At 36.4% G+C, this 17,866-nt stretch overlaps 1 protein-coding gene and 1 long non-coding RNA gene across 2 annotated transcripts in view; one reads left to right on the top strand and one right to left on the bottom strand.

Moving 5' to 3' along the window:
* The window catches only part of LOC109076009 (serine protease 27-like), a 536,122-nt gene that overhangs the window by 192,062 nt on the left and 326,194 nt on the right, over positions 1-17,866 (top strand). The gene's annotated exons all lie outside the window — the stretch shown is intronic.
* On the bottom strand, positions 6,626-12,670 carry LOC122138909. The gene is made up of 5 exons (XR_006155884.1): positions 12,528-12,670; positions 11,716-11,831; positions 11,532-11,615; positions 6,828-6,920; positions 6,626-6,671 (listed from the first exon to the last, which is right to left on the bottom strand). It is a non-coding gene; the product is annotated as an uncharacterized LOC122138909 (long non-coding RNA).

Raw genomic sequence — 17,866 nt, 5'->3', positions numbered from 1 at the left:
AAATGTTTGATTTCACAACCTATAGCTTCGGTTATATACTAGCGTATGAAGCATGCAATTTAAAAAAAACATTAATGGTCAAGTTCAAACGACATAAATCAAAGCGCGTTTTTTCAGGAATTATAATCAGGCACAAAAAATAATACCTATTAAAAGTTCGTTGAGCCAATAAGATCACCCGGGGTAGACCTAAGCAGACCCGATTTCGGGGGGACTCGATTCTCATGACACCGTGATCCATGCCGTGCCATTATTGCCACACATGGCTCAGCTCTGGCTGAAAGGGTACATGCCACCGACACAAGGAGGGCCAGCAGTGCCAGCTTGAGGCCATTTGCTATGTGGGAATAAATGAGAAAATAAATAATTGTATATACATTTATTTACTACATATTTTTAACTTTTCTTTGTATATATATTTATTTATTTAATACATAACTTTAAATTTCCTTTTAAAATAAAACAATTAATTAAAATAATTATATATATAGATTTACTTTTCTTTTGTATATTTATTTATTTCTTATTTTGGCAGGTTTGGCATTCCATAGTCATCGGCCGCCAACAGGTTCCTGTGGCTAAGTGGTCGAGCATTGCATTAGCAGCGCAAAGGTTGGTTCGATTCCCAGGGGAAAACAATGTTAGGTAAAAAAAAAAAAAAAAAAAAAAAAAAAATTTTTTAGCCTGAGTGCACTGTAGCTTTGGATAAAAGTGTCATTGCTAAATGCATAAATGTAAGTGTAAATAATATACAACTGTAGACATTCCAAGTAGAGGTTTGCATTCCCGTGGAGAAGGAAAAGCTGGGTATTCAGAATGGTTGAGATTTTGCCCTCAAGAATACCAGTATTGCGGTTGGTGGACAAAAGGGACATGACAAACCTTTTTCCAATCACAGTAAAACATGTAAAAAAAAAAAAAAAAAGGCAGCATCATTTATTGTGATGAGCATTAATTTTGTTAATCCATCAACAGGGGTACATACACAAAACATTGAAAGGGCATGGGCAACCGGTCAGAGAAGGCTCTCAAAAACCATCTAATATATACATATATATATATATATATATATAATATATATACAGAGAGAGAGAGGGGGGGGGGGGAGAGAGAGAGAGAGAGGGAGGGAGAATTTGAAACACCTTTTATTACAATAAATCACATTTTGTTAGTACACTTGCTACACCACTTCTAACCGTTACATCATGTCACAAAAACACCAAAAATAAAAGCATTGAAATAAATTACATCAAAGATGTAAAAAACAATTCTTCTTCAATAACTAAGCATAAAGCTCCATTACCACACCATTTCTTCTCAAAAGTGTCTAAATCCTTCGTAGACTTATAAGAACAAAAATCAACCAACACTCGTGATTTCACCAAATTTAAAAACAAAACCACCACATCTTCACCAGACATTCTTCCCACCTTGTTTTTCTCCTGCTCATAAAAATAGCTAATTTAGCCTGCCCTAAAACAAAGTTCAAAAGCTGACATGTAAACCTATTACATCTAACAAATTTAAAACCAAAAACAAATTTTCATGAAAAACAATTCATTAAAAGAAGTGAATATTTTTTCCAAAAATAAGAATAATGGTTTCAATCTGTCACATTCCATGAAAGCATGAAACACAGTTTCTCTTTTTGAACAAAAAGGACAATCAGACAAAACTTCATGATTAATAACAGAAATAAAAGCATTTACTGCAATGGCGCCATGAAGAAGTCTCCACTGCATATCCCCTGACCTTTTGGGTAACGGTGGCTTATACAGTGACCTCCATTCAGGCTTCACACTCTCTTCTATACCCAATATTTTACGCCAAGGTGTGTCAACTTTTCCATTCAAAACCTTTTTATTGAAAACTTTAACACATATCTTATAAAAAAGCCTTGCCAGTTGCTGTCAAAAAGTCCAAACACAAACATTTTTCACCATCCAAAAAAGGTCCCTTACAACCCTCTTATTTGGGTAACAACATAAAAAGAGGGAAACAGTCTTGTAAAATGGGAGCATCTATTATTCCATTAGTGTCCAATAACAGTTGTTTTTTCTTCTTCATCATTGACCAGTGACTTCCAACCCATTAGCATCCATTCAACAGTCCGCATAGACTGATCTTTAAACAGGAAGCCACTTCTTCTCTGTATTTTTTAAAGTAATCAGCGTAAGCAGATAAAATTATATTGTTTTTACAAACAGGTAAATTCAAACCACAAACTTTTTCTCTTAGTTGTTGCAACAAGGGTTCTATAGCAAGTGAATATAACATTCCAGACAATGAGCAACCTTGTCTTATACCCCTACAAACCTTAAAAGGAGTGCATAAGCCACCGTTTATTTTCAGTACACTTTCAACGTCACCATAAAGTACTTTCACTTTATCAATAAAATCCTGACAAATTCCAAAAGCTTCTAAGGTTCTCCACAAATAAGGATGTTCAACCCTATCAAAAGCCTTTTCTTGATCCAGTGAAACAAGTCCAATATTTATACCGAGCAACTTGGAGACATTAAAAATATCCCGCATGAGGGTAATATTATCAAAAATAGACCTACCCGGAACACAATAAGTCTGATCTGAATGCACCACCTGATCTATTACCTTCCTTAACCTATTAGCTAAAACCTTAGAAAGCAATTTATAATCGGAGCATAGAAGCGAAACAGGACGCCAGTTCTTGATTTCTAAAAGATCCCCTTTTTTAGGGAGGAGTGTAATGACAGCTCTACTGCTACTCACCGGCAACCTACCTGAGGCCAAACTATCATTAAGCACAAGCAATAGATCCTCCCCTACTTCTGTCCAAAATAATTTATAAAATTCAACTGGAAGTCCATCAATTCCTGGCACTTTTCCAGAATCCATACTATTCAGGGCTCTAATCAATTCCCCCATGTTTAAAGCGCCTGAGAGATCTGCATTGCCCCCCTCTGACACTTGACTCAGACCTACAAAAAAAGGACTCTCAGAATCCCACCCTGCTCCCAACTCATTCTTATACAAATTTTCATAAAAATTACAAGCTCTTTCACGTATTTCTGCATGACTAGTTAAAATATTTCCGGTCTCAGAACGTAAAGAAAAAATAAAAAAACATTTTTGCCCATTTTTTTTTTCAAGACTAAAAAAATATTTTAGATGGTGCATCCATCTGTTCAAGACTTAAAAAAAACGAGAACGAATCAGAGCTCCTTGTGTTTTCAACCCCAGCAGGTCTGCTAAATGTGTTTTTTCTATTCAAAATCATTTCTGTATAATTCTGATTACTTGCTGCATCAGCTAAGTTCTGCAGTTTAATTATCTCTGTCTCCAAGGCTTTCATATAATTATCTAACTCTGTGGTGACATTGCAAGTGTACTGTTGACAAAGCTGTCTTATTTGTACCTTTCCAAAATCCCACCACTGCTTTAAATCTTGAAACGAACCTTTTTCCTTTTTAAACTCTTCCCAAAATACCTTAAAGACCTCCTTAAAATCCTTATTACACAATAGATTTGTGTTAAAATGCCAATAGGCACTCCGAGACTTAATTTGATTTAGAAAGAAAGAACACAACCATATGATGGTCAGAAAAACTTACTGGAGAAATAACACCGCTTTTAAAAATACCCAACTGATGTTTAAAACTATAAAAGCTATCTAATCTTGCAAGAGACAGAAAATTATCACGAGCATGAGCCCATGTATACTGTCTCGGTCCATCATGAAAATGCCTCCAAATATCACACAGATCATTCATGTTTATGACCTTAATAAGACGTTCACGAGAAGGCATGTGAGGCTCAATATGATTCCTGTCAATATGACTTTCTGTGCAATTAAAGTCACCACCTAAAAAAAAAATATTCTTCAGTATTACAATTTTGTAACGTGGAACCTAGTGTACCTAGGAACAACAATCTTTCCAATGCTGATGTTGGAGCATAAACACAGATAAAAATTAAAACATATTTTTCAAACATTGCTCTTATTTTTAAGAGTCTTCCTTTCACAATCTCATCAACTTGATATGAAACTGGAAAAAAACTTTTTGAAAATAAAATTGCTACACCACCGCTAAGTGTGGTGTTGTGACTTAGAACAGAAAACCCATCCTATTCCTGCATCCAGTCAGCAGCATTTTTAACATCACTGTGTGTCTCTTGAATAAAAGCAACATCTATTTTTTTTCTGCTTAATAACTTCAAACAATTCAGTTCTTTTTTTTTGCTATGTCTTGCACCATTCACATATATCACCTGCTTTCAAATATATATCAACTTAATACAAATAGACCTACATCAAATACAAACAACCCATTAGGGCTGGGCGATATATCACCTGCTTTCAAATGGAGCGGCATTTAATAGACAGAGCCGTAGTTCACTGACAAGCTACGCAATATATAAGTTATTGTACTGTGGTGGTGTTGCTTTCTTAATCTTAAATCAAATACTTACCAGTGTCAGTATTAACTCTCTATTGACTGTCTGCTGAACATCCACTGACTAGTAGCCATGTCTGTGATGTTAGCCAGTAAGAGTCATTCAACAGCATTTCTTAGATTTTCACTTCATTTAGATGGGCCTTATGTGACAACAGATGAACAGATGAATGCACCTCAAAATAAAATGACTGTCTTACTGAAAGGAAATGTATATGCAACAAACAGTTAGTAGAGAACTCTTGAAAATACTTGCAAAAGCAAAATGTCAAAAGTATGTAACCTTATATGTGTTGAAAGTTCATTTGAATTATCTTGTGTTGCTACTTATAGACAACTGAATGTGTACTGAAAGTCTATTGATACACTGGTTAAGGGCTACATGCTGACTACTAAAATGCTCTTACTTTGCTGTATAAAGGTACTGAGAACTTGTTGATGATTTGTTGTGTCTGCTAATATGTTGAACATCTACAATTTAAATTGATAACACTTTACTGACCAAATGTTTAAAAGCTCTTTACATGTTATAGACATTGTAATGATTGCTGCACAATGTTTAATAGACAATCCACAGATATTACGCTGATGAGAGTAAGTAGATATGTACTTGTAAAGTAACTTATAGTCAGCAGACTATCTATAGGGGGACCATCAAAATAAAGTGTTACCAGGAAAAGGAAGTGCTTTAATATTGAATTTTAATAGTGTATAAAATCACTTTTATTGAAAAGTGATTGTTCACTTTATTGTTTACATATATCAGTGTATCCTGGTTCAATTCTCCAATCGTGCAAGCACTCTGAAAGGATACTGATACTGTTTTTCTGTCAGTTGCCCAAGTTCATACATATAGATGGAGGAGCCAGGGTTGGAAGCATCAGAGATGGCAGAAATAATGAAGAGGACTTTCTGTCCTTCAAATGGCTTTAATAAAGTTTTCAAGAGATTGACGTTGAATCTCATCTTTGCCATGAGATCTGAATCTTTAAACCACTTCCTGATAGATGCCACTGGATACATGCTGTGCTCCCCATCTAGCTCTTTAAACCGGTCAGTTGTCAGGTACTCCTTCAGGGCTGAAAGATACGGATCTTCATACTTCAGAGATGTGAATGTTGAGACCATCTGAGTCTTCAATTCGGACCTAACAAGGATGCTGTTGAGACCATCTGAGTCTTCAATTCGGACCCCTTCCAGTGACTTGGTGACAGAACTCAAGATGTTAAGTTCAGACTTTGCATCCGTAACCACTGGTTAAGCTTGTCAGCATTGAATGGAGAGCTCCTGTGGATCTTCAGGATGTCTTCCAGAGACTTCTCCTCCATCTCTCCTCCTCGAACAGCAGGCAAGACCCTTCTGACTGCTTTCAGTAGCATTTTCTTGTAAATGCTAAATGAGTCCTGAAAAGAACGCAGCCTCTCTTTAATGTCACTGAAACTATTTGCCAGCGTTGTGTCTTGACAGATCATTTAAATGTCCTCTCTGCTTTTCTCAGCTCCTCGATTAAAGCTTCAATATTTGTCGCCACACTTTCACTGATTTCTCTCTCTACCTGAGCTGCTGTTGCATTCAGAAGATGAAGTGGATAAAGCCAGACTTTTATTGGGACTGCATTCTGTGGATCCTTCAGCAGAGTGGGGAGCTGCTTGTATGTCTGAAGGGCCTCCATGTATGTGGTGGGGTTCTGCTGAAGGCGGACATCACCGTGAAATGTGCAGGTGATCTTCTCAGCCATTTTATTATCATCTTCGGTCATTTTAAAAGCTGCATTTCCCTCACCAGATAATTTAGGGATCTTGTTAACCATGGCATTCAGTTTTCCCTCCATCTGCTGCTCGTCTTCCTCTTCTGATAGTGTGCGATCAAACACCATGAATGCTTGAGCTCCGTACAGCACAGCAACGACCACATGAGTAGCAGTTTTCTGCTCAAACACCTCAGGGTAGGTGATCTTGCGCAGATGGCTCATAGTGAGCTGTTCATATCTTGTGGTTTCGCTGTAAAACATTGTTACTCTGGACTGTTGGTTTGAGGATTTAGTGTCCTGCAGGAAACTGCCAGATCCTCCCACCCCCACAAGCCCCCCCAAGAAACTGGCCTTCAGAGAGGCGCTTACATCCAGGAGACTGGACTTAGTAGAAATAGAATCAGAGCTACTGAACTTCAAATAGGTCCGGGGCTTTGGACGACTGTCCAGATCTTCACTCAGCGATGTCTTATCCCACAGAGTAACACCTGAAATCAGAAGTGAATTTAACACTTACTGTATTTAGTGACTTGGGTTAACTTGCAGGTTTTTTAGTATTTATACACAATGATGGATACGAGTTTATTCAACAGTGTTTTGAAAAGTGGAAATGAAGGAGAAGTTTATTTAAGGTGGTGCAGCACCTGGAATGAAGGAATCCTTGCGGCTGTCGTACAGTGTACCAGGAAACAGAAGTCTTCCTAGGGCTGCTACTTCCACTGATGCTGATGGCAGAGCTGTTGAAAAAACAACAACAAACAACAAAGAGTAAATATAACATTTAGAACAGATAAAAAAAAATAAAAACTTTTAGCAAGACAAACAAATGCTGGCAAGAAGAAACCCTTAACAGCATGTTGCTAGCATGTGTTAGCACATTGCTAGCATCAATTACAACATTGTTAGCATAATTTATCAAGTTGTTAGCATGAATTAGCATGTTGCTAAACATGTTTTAACACATTGCATTCATGAATTAGCATTTTGTTAACATGTTTTAGTTTTTATCTTGAATTAGTATGCTGTTGGCATGTTTTATCCTAATGTTAGCATTAATTAGTATGTGGCTAGCTTGTTTTAACACATTACTAGCATAAACAAACATGCTACTAGCATAGTTGTTCTAGAATAGTTGTTAAAGCTTTGCTAGTAATGATAGCTCAAATACTCCATGAGAGTTATAGTACAATATTTTTTAACCCCTCATGAAAGTCTATGGGATCTGGTTTATGTAAACCATATCAGATCAGTTAGAAAAGATCTAGCATACTGAGCCAGACCAGTTTAAAGGCCTGTCCTCAATTTAGTGGTTGTAGCTTTAAACAGGGTTGCCAACTTTCACTCTGCCCATGTAAATCTCACGCCAAAGTGACAACCCTGCTTGCGATATGAAACAAAGTCTCAGTTTACAAATTTTGTATGTTTTAATACTAAATTCTCACAATAAAATACTGTTCTGACACACTTAATGTGGTGTAAATTGTAAAAGGTAGTGCTTCAGTTAAAGCCAAAGCCATTAAAAAACAGAGTTGCGACAAGCTTTGATCTCGCCGGCGTCACCGCATGGTCCCATGGCTAATGGATAATACATTTGAATGGGTTTAAGTAGGATTGACGACAGCTTCATTATACAGGTAGCCTATTATTTGCAGCAATTTTTAGTAAACATTACAGCATATTATGCATTGATTATTACGTCGATAACATTTACAGTATAATTTTATTCTGGAAAGTAGAGGAAACATGGTGTTAATATGGTTTTCCTAACCCTCAGGTATTGCTTACTTATAATGTGAACATACAGCTTAAAGGGTTTAGTTCAGCCAAAAATGAAAATGATGATCATTAATGACTCACCCTCACGTCGTTCCAAACCCGTAAGACCTCCGTTCATCTTCGGAACACAGTTTAAGATATTTTAGATTTAGTCCGAAAGCTTTCTGTTCTCCATTGAAAATGTAAGATGTACGGAGGTCTTACGGGTTTGGAACGACATGAGTGTGAGTCATTAATGACATAATTTTCATTTTGTGGGAAGTCGTGGCCTAATGGTTAGAGAGTCGGACTCCCAATCGAAGGGTTGTGAGTTCGAGTCTCGGGCCGGCAGGAATTGTGGGTGGGGGGAGTGCATGTACAGTTCTCTCTCCACCTTCAATACCATGACTTAGGTGCCCTTGAGCAAGGCACTGAACCCCCAACTGCTCCCGGGCGCCGCAGCATAAAATGGCTGCCCACTGCTCCGGGTGTGTGTTCACAGTGTGTGTGTGTGTTCACTGCTCTGTGTGTGTGCACTTCGGATGGGTTAAATGCAGAGCACGAATTCTGAGTATGGGTAATGCACATTCACAGTTCTGATGAGCTTCTTTTGGGCTGGAGTCTCTTTTGCTTTCACTTTCACTTTTTGGCTGAACTAACCCTTTAACTAATTTTTTTGGTTAAATAATGTTGGATATTTTAGTTCAATAATATTTATTACAAAATTTGTGGATATCTTCTGGTACTAAATACTATTTGTGCAAAAATTATGGTCCATTAATGACTTTTTTTAAAAAATATGTTTTAGTAAAATTTGTGTAATATTTAAAGTTGAAATAGATAAAAGGGTTTTAAATTCCAATGCAAAGAGGCAAATTAGAATCACTTTGTGGTCAGGAAAAAAAAAAATCATTTTCATTTGTAATGCCATGGTTTACCCACTAGGTAAAACACACACACACACACACACACACACACACACACACACACACACCACACACACACACACACACACACCACACCACACACACACACACACACACACAAAAACACTCCAAGCTGAACTTAAATGTTGGCAACCCTGATTTAAAGCTCTAGGACTAGTTAGAGTCAAAACATTTCATTCTCAGAAGAAGCAGCAGTTTAAATAGCCTTCCAATATGTTGACTTTCTCAAGGCAATATAACATTTTTTTTTTTTTTTTTGCACCTTAATGACAATGAAAATTGTTTAATGAATTAGAAAAAAAGACACTCTTGAGAATTGTTATGCCACCAAGCTGATGAATGAGATGAGATAAGTGTGAGGAAATCAATGAAATCTTGAACAAACATTAAGGAAATCTTTTAAAAGTTGAAGTATTCATTATATCATATATTTTTAATGCTAGATGGCACTATCTTTGCAAACTCAGTAGAAACTCTCTAGACATCTGGTCGGTTATGTCTATCAAGTTCTATGTACGGTATATGACAAAGCATTAAAACATAAAAAGTTCATGCTGAAATTGTAAATGACAGGTGAGCAACCGTGGCACAATCACAATTGTCATGTCAGATTCTATATGATGCAAAGGAACCATGGATCATTTCCAGATTTCTTGACTCTTCAGTGGTGCTGTCACCTATACTGGCAGAAAACCCTTGGATCATGGGTGCCAATGAAGCTTGCCAAGTTTCATTCCGATACAGAAAAGCATTGCTGAGATGTAACTCTACGGTACACATGTGAATTTACACTTCCTTCAGCCTGAGGCTTATTCATTTCACTTTTGGTGTGAAAGTGCTTTTACATTTACTAAAAGATTTATCTTATTTTACATTAAAAACAAACAAACAAGCGAGCCCAGCCCAGATTAGAAAAAAGTAGTGCAAAATTAACGTAACACATTACTTCCCATAAAAAGTAACTAAGTTACCCATTAGATACCTTTTAGGGAGTAAAGCAATATTGCAGTGCATTACTTTCAAAAGTAACTTTCCCCCAATGCTGTTTAGGACTATTCAAGGCCACCCCAATAAGTGAGACAAGTTTCATTATTTTGCTATAAAAATAGTTCTATGGACTACCAAAGTTACACCAATGACACAATTAGGGAAATGCCGATATCGAATTTTCCTGTTGCGATTAATTGATAATGTTTTGTCACGGTATACGGTATTATCACGGTATTTAAATTAAGTTTCAAAAAAAAGTGGTCATAATACAGTATAACAGGTTAAATAACGTTTTTCTTATAACAAAAATAAATGAACATTTAAATATAATAAAGCAATACAAAAATATATTTAAAGTTAAAAGTTTTACACCAATTAAAGTGCAAAAGAACCTTAAAGACCCATAGGTACCACTTTACAATAAGACCTCATTAGTTAACCTTAGTTAATGCATTCACATTCAACAATGAGCAATAGCTACATTTGCTACAGAAGTTATTAATCTTTGTTAAAAAATACAAGCCTTAGTTCATGTTAGCTCATTAAATAACAAAGTTGCAACTTTTGATTTTAATGTGTTATTAAATATTGGAATACCTAAAAATAATAAATGTTCAGAAGAATTTTTCATTGGCAGTTTGTTAACTAAAGAAGCCCTAATGTAAAGTGTGAATGAACAATAAAGAATCAAAACACTTTCAAACAATATCTAGGGCATGCTGTAGTCCAGATTAAAATGGAAAAAAAAATATGGAAATATATAAACATTATTTATATTATTTAAATGTTTAGAAAGTAGCAGCTGCTTTTATTTATGGGGTTTCCAGGGTAAGGGCTGCGGTTTCTGCAGTTTAGCGCCATTTGCTGTCAGAGTGTGAATGTGCTTTCATTCAGCTCCCCCATGTGCTTCTCATGCTTGTTTACATCAGAGCGGCACACTCATCTTTAAAGCAGCATACAGCGGTGTTGTTCATTTTGAGCAGTTGATGGGAAAAGTATTCTTAAAATGCATTCCAAATTCTGAATAATTTGCAATATATAATTATTCTCGGTATTTAGAAGTGCCCACGATAACAATATTGACCATATTCATTACCGTGATATACGCATTACCGAATATCGGCACATGTCTAGACACAATGTTGTTTCTGTGTCTATGTGGTGTTTTTAATCTGCTTTAAGTCAAGCCATGTGCAAATTCATCAGTCAGCAGCATTGCTAAGTATTTTCTCATTAAAATCGCAACGAACCAAATACAGACTTAAAAAACGCTAGCACTGTTTACTGTCACAAACATGTAACCAATCCTGTCAAGTGCATATTCATGAAACCATGTATACATGAAATCCTTTGTAACACTACAACCTGGCTTCCATTTAGTACTGTACAGTTACTAAATGAAGCCAGGTTGTAGTGTCAACACAAGTAATTTTAGGGTATAGGAAACGATTTTCATTATGTTTCATAGTTTCATTCTGTCATCTTGATGATAAAAGATGAGTTTAAAAGAATAAAATTATTGCGTACAGCGGGACTAATTTAATAGTCTGAAGTCTGTTTTTTAGTGTACTAAACATTTGGTCAGAACAACGACCCTGTGATGTTACTGAGTCCTAAACTGCTCATTCACATGTTATAGAACCACTCACGTCTTACCTCGAGCCTTCAAATTCGTCTGGGTCCTCTCAGAATTTCTTCAGTTGAAGTCCCCATCTCATCAGCTTTGGGTTGTAACATTTCCTACATTTAAATAAATAGTTTCATTAAATCTTCCACAGGTTTTTAAAAATCTCTAATCCCATTGAAAGACATCTGAGCTGAGCTGAGGGAATGTATTTACCTCTGCATTTACCACGGCAAGATACGCCAGACAAAGACATGCACATATGTAGATGCAGTTTGCGCTGCTTTAGGTAAATCAAGATGATGCCATCTTAGAAAAGTTAACGAAGAGACCTGTTGGAATAAAAGTCAATAGAGAAGAGCCTCAGTGCTCTCAGTTCTCAGTGCTTTTGAGAGAGAAAAAGAGTTAATTCAGAAACAATTAATACATAAACTTCCTAGCTAATCATTAAATCTGTTTGCCATGACATTTGTTTAATGGGAAAAATATATATATATATTGGAGATTCAGTGAAAATTAGAGAAGATAAATCATAAGAATTATGAAAGATAAGATTTATCCACTTCTGTGCTTGAGGTTTCAATGAGCAAAAGCAGATATAAAACCTGTAGCACAGTTCATAACACTGAAATGAACCAGCCAAATGAATTTAGATTTGTTTCTATGGCAGTGCTGAAAATACTATACAAATTAACATAATAAAGGTTTTGCAACTTTACAGTCTCTCAAGTTTCAACATGACAGTTTCAATATTTGTTATGCTTGTACTCTGAAAGGCTTGTGTTTATGTTGGTGTAGAGATGATTTTTCATGAAAAAAAAAAAGAAACATACAAAACAATGCAGATGACTTCATTTCATGAATTCTCTCCTCAACATTCTACATTTCCTAGTAAAGTAAGGATGGTACTTTAATTAATTTAAAACAAGGAATCCAAAATACAATAAATCCCTGTGCGCCGCCTGAGCTCTAAACGGCACATTCACACTAACATTACCTATTCATATTCTTTCAAAATGATGTATTACCTGCAGTCTCTGTGTGTTCTTGGTAAGTTGAGAGATGAAATCTTCTGGTAATGTCATGGGATTTCTGTAGTGATATTTATAATCAAAAAAAAAAAAAAAACCTGGCCCTTTGCTCTCTTGGACCCAGACTCTGCTTGAGCCTACACTGGAACATCACAATGCAACATTGTGAGGTCAGGGTCATTCATGTTTGTGTCCCCCAAAAAAGGCAGAGAAGAGAAAGGTTAATATGTGAAGTTAAAAAAAGAGATTATTATTACTAGGGCTTTCAGTGGGACTGCATGGGTTTAACAGTCAGATAAGACCAAAATAAATCTTGGTGGAAAAAACACTGAAACTCTTTAAGTTAAAGTAAAAGCTCCCTTCGTTTGAGGGCATTCGGCATTCCCGGTCTTCAGTGAAATTGCAGAAAATCCTGTTTGCAGAGTTTGTTTTGCAGTTAATATTTAGCTTATTTTGTGCTTATTATTGAACTTGTTTTCTGTGTCAATGTACAGTTTTGCAGAGCAATGCACTTTTTGTCATCAGACTATAATGTAAAAAGGCACTGATGTTTGCACTTGGATGGACCTGGAACAGGTTTGATACAGTCTGCTGTTTGGGAAATGCATTCAGTCTCACCTGAAGTAGAGATAAAACAAAAGCCAAACAGAAAAAAAAAGATTAAAGAAATAGAGAAAAGAAAGAAAGAAAAGAAAAGAAAAAGAAAAGAAAGAAAGAAAAAGACAGATATCCAGAAGAAGAGGGGATGGAAATGTACAGCACTAAACTTGTGCTAATATTTATTATTATTATTATTATTTTTGTGATCAACTTTTTATTTTTATATTACCAAAATAACATCCATTCAAAAAAACAAACAAAAGGGGAAAAGGGAGTAACAGTACATATTATCAATAATTTACAATCTGAAAGAGAGAGAGAGAGAGAGAGAGAGAGAGGAGAGAGAGAGAGAGAATGTCATTCCTTTATGTCAGTGTTTTCCAATCCTGGTCCCAGAGAAGGCCCCAACGTTTTTGGTGTCTGTCTTAACTGACACACATTTGAGGTCTTGGAGTCTTTAATGAGCTGATGAGTTGAATCAGGTGTGTTTTGAATAGGAGACATCTACAATGTGCAGTTCTGGGGTTCTCCAGGACCAGGATTGGGAACCACTGCTATATATAGTTCAAAATATCGGAAGAAAAAAAAACATTGCCATGCATCAATGGTACAAGGTTTAGCCCCGTTAATTCGTACCATTGTACATTCACATGCCATTATCCCAAGGAGGCTATGAATCCAAAATGTTTTTTGCACACCATGTTCGGAGTGCCCATGTAAAACCAGTTTTGTATTATTGTCTTCTTTGCAGCTGTAAAACTAACAAACAACATTATCTTGGTAACACTTACGGTGTAAGGGTACACAAATACCATAAGTTTAATGCATAAATTAATTTGTGAATTATGCATTACTTCATAAATTAATACCTCGGTGAATTATCAGGACACTAAACTGAGTTCGTAGTCTTTCATTCATGACTTCGTGGATGAACAAACTCCTTAATTAAGACATTAAGTAAGGTGAGTACAATCATCATTGATTTATGATTTATTACACATGATCATGATGTTTTCTTTGTTCACTAAAAACAAGTTCTTTACTATACATTGTGGATAAAGCTATGCTTATGGTACATGATTAAAAAAAAGCAGCATATCGAGTGCGCTTTGTTGCTCTTTGAGCTCTAGCTTGATACTGTTAGCTGTAGCAGCGTCCAGATCCTCTCTGGAGATGGCAGAATTTTAAATTTTTTGTCTTATTGACGATTGTTCAATCTCTCTTTTCTGAAACATCCTTGACTGCTGGGGTACTCATAGTGGGCTAGGTAAAGAGTGGTTCAAAATTTTACTGACAGGATATATACAATTTCTGACAAAGTGAGCCAAAGCAAAGGACTATGCATGCATTGCTGGCGAAGTGTCATGTGATCTCCTATTAAATTCTATATTGATTATTTTTTAGGGACACAAAAGACACTGATTTCGTGGAATGACGTATTCAATATACGCAATGTAGGTTAGATAAGTAAAAAAATCCACACAGACTGTCAGATTAAATCCAACAGGGGGGCGTTTGAAAACAGCATGGAGTGTTAGACAGCTGTACCGTCCTCTCTCAAAGTGGCTTCACATCAGCGTATCTCGCCTGCATTACAAGAGCTGCTGCACACTGCAATACAAGACTTTCATTCGCGTTTTGGGACAGCTGACAGAACTGTCACTCGCCTAATTGGGTCATTGTTGTATCGTCACAAAATGCATGCTTTGCACATTTTTTTTAAGTATTTTAAAGCCATTCGATACTCCGCATACTTCAGGGGCAGTTTAAAGGCGCACCTTACAGTCCACACGAGTCCAAAGAGCGGGGCCATAAATAGCTGACTTGCGAGTAACATATGATGTATTTTTTTGTACTTTGTTGAGCTTAAGTGGTGCACCCAAATACACACAAATGACGTCAAAATGGCCATCGCCATCCTGGCGAGTATCCTCGTAAGCACATACGGTTTTGTTTAAGCAAATGTAAACAGTTGAGAAAGAAAAACGCATGTGAATCAGCATTGGATCCATACATTTGATCTTTTGAGAGAAGCCTAAGTGGCCGTTCAAAAGTCATGTCTTTTATGAGTTAAAGTTCGTAGATATGCTGCAAGCATGGCCGGGTTTGAAAAAGTTGTGAGGTTTGCCCATGTCATAAAATAATACTTAACAAAAAAATGAAAATTTTGTCATTATTCACTTACCCCCATGTCATTCCAAACCCGTAAAAGCTTTGTTCATCTTCGGAACACAATTTAAGATATTTTGGATGAAAACCCGGAGTCTTGGGACTGTCCCATAGACCTGCCAAATAAATAACAGTGTCAAGGTCTATAATTTAGATACTCCATCTGCCATCTAACGTGCAGATCTGGGTTATATGAAGTGAGGAAACAAAAATAATGTTTTCTTTCAAATCAAGCTAAATACACATAGAAAAAAACGCATCCTTGTGACGCGGATGATACAGAAGAAGTATACACAGCATACGGTTGATATGGCGAGAGACACAGGAGGAGACTGTTGACAAAGGAATTATTGAAAAATAATAACCCAACATACTCATTAAACACTTTAAAAGAGGACAGACATGTAGATGTTTGTGAAATGTTTTTTTTTTTTTTTTTTCTGTTTTGGAGGAAGGACATGAACATTGTTAAATTATATCATATTGCACCATAACTATAGGTTAGGGGTGTACAGTGTATATTATTCATTCAACAAATACATAGGCATATTACTGTTATATAGTGTTTCATTAATAACCATTGCCAGATGATAACTTTGACTAGTGCTCTTATGAATGTTGTAAGCTGACTTTTGTGAAAACTTCACTACAATACTCAATAAAATAGTTTCTTCACCTGGCTAGTGTTTGGCATTTTTTATTTATTTATTATTTATTATTCTGATAACCTTCTACAGATCTCTGCACTAGCGTTATAATGGTACTGTTTTGACAGTTGTTGCTAAACGTTTCTGACAGATAATAATGGCGTTTGCCTTAAACGAAATGTGATATCCATGTCGGCAATAGCATGTCCATGGGCCTTTTTTTTGACTTTTTGACATACAGTTTCTGGCACCCAATCATTGCAAGTTTTTACAGATATTGCTATAAAACAAATAAAACCCGAAAATTAAAATGAATTTTAAAAACTCATTGTTCGGTTTTATCTTTTGTAAATAAGGAAGAGATAAAGTATCGCTAACTCTAAACTGCAACTTCCCGCTCAAGTTAGATTAGCCTCGTTCACCCTGCTGGTGTCTCGCATCGACATTTTTAAACCACGGGCACCTAAACATTCTTGCGAACTGTCTAAACTAATAATACTTGCAGTAACATATATGACAAGCTTTAAAACAGCAGAATACTCATTTAGAGAACGAAATTTCTTTTTGACCATGAAAAATTTACTGGCTATGGGCATGGCTGCAAAAAAAATGCTCATAATAGAAGATTTTTCATGGAAATAACATGCACACTATAGGTCAGTAATAAACATCTTTCATTGGCGCGCTTGAGGAGGGGGGGATCTTCCAAAATGAGTTGCTGGATTGGATTTCGGAGGTGCGACAGATCCAGATCCGGCTTGTTCCAGCACAAAATCAAGCCCTGGGTCTAATCTTCTTAATGTTGTATAAAGCAAATCTGCAGAACCGGGCCGTTGTAACAGTATGGTCTGTGAAGCTTAATATGATCATCAATCACACCTCCAAGGTCCTGCTGTATAGCTGTGCTTTGGTTTCCCTCTCTTTTTCTGAGCTTATATACATCTCATTGATCTGGTGACCCTTCATCATTTGGTACACTGTTTTTCCTTCAAAATATTTGAGAACAGCTTTTGTTTGGCTCTGCAAACATGTTTATCGTATGCACAGTACCTAGAGGATGATGGATTACGGCCTCTTACCCCACGAGTGCATTCGGGCAAACCGATTGATTATGAAATGGCTTTTAGAATGGATTGAAAAACCCACTGAGGGCTCAAAAACAGCATTCCACACTGCTAGACAGGGTGACAAATGAGAGGATTATCATAAATGTACAAGATGATTATTTTTCTAGAAATTGAGTGTGATGATAACTATAATGACAACCACCCATGTCGTTTGAATATTTTCTTTTTTTTTAATTAATTTCTTAAACCAGGTTTAAAAACTCATTGAAATCAAAAAAAAAAATGGTCACTGAAATAAAACATGAAATAAACTTACTGAATACTGAAGATAAACATTTAGTGCAGACAAAGCAGGCGAGCGAGCATGTTGAGGACATTAGTGTTGAATTCACTTCAACTATTCTGAGTGCTGTGTGTGTGTTCATTTGTGTGATTGTGTCGCACGTGCGGGGGAAAGAGTTTCACACTAAAAGATAGGAACTTTTAATGGCGCATATGAAATATCAGTTCTGGAAAGAAGCAACCCACGCCAATTCATGTGGTCAATGTGGGGATGCGGAAGTTCTTCATCAACTTAACAAATCTACCAAGACCACATGCCCAACATCCACACTGTGAGGGGAAACATGTACTCATGTGATCACTGTGGCAAAAACATTTTCTGATGGCTTGCATATATGAAGGTACACCTGGAAGTTTTTCATGTCGGGTTCACACAGTTGTTGAAAGTTCATCAGACAAACACACTTCTGGATGTGAGAGAATACATGTGCTTTGAGTGGTGAGAAGACTTTTACTTCATCTGACATTTAAAACAGCATATAGGATCCACACTGGAGAAAAACTTACAAGT

This window comes from Cyprinus carpio, chromosome A3 (genome assembly GCF_018340385.1).
Source record: "Cyprinus carpio isolate SPL01 chromosome A3, ASM1834038v1, whole genome shotgun sequence".
NCBI lineage: Eukaryota > Metazoa > Chordata > Actinopteri > Cypriniformes > Cyprinidae > Cyprinus > Cyprinus carpio.
The sequence above is the reverse complement of the archived record's forward strand: the minus strand, read 5'-3'. Positions and strand labels throughout refer to the sequence as shown.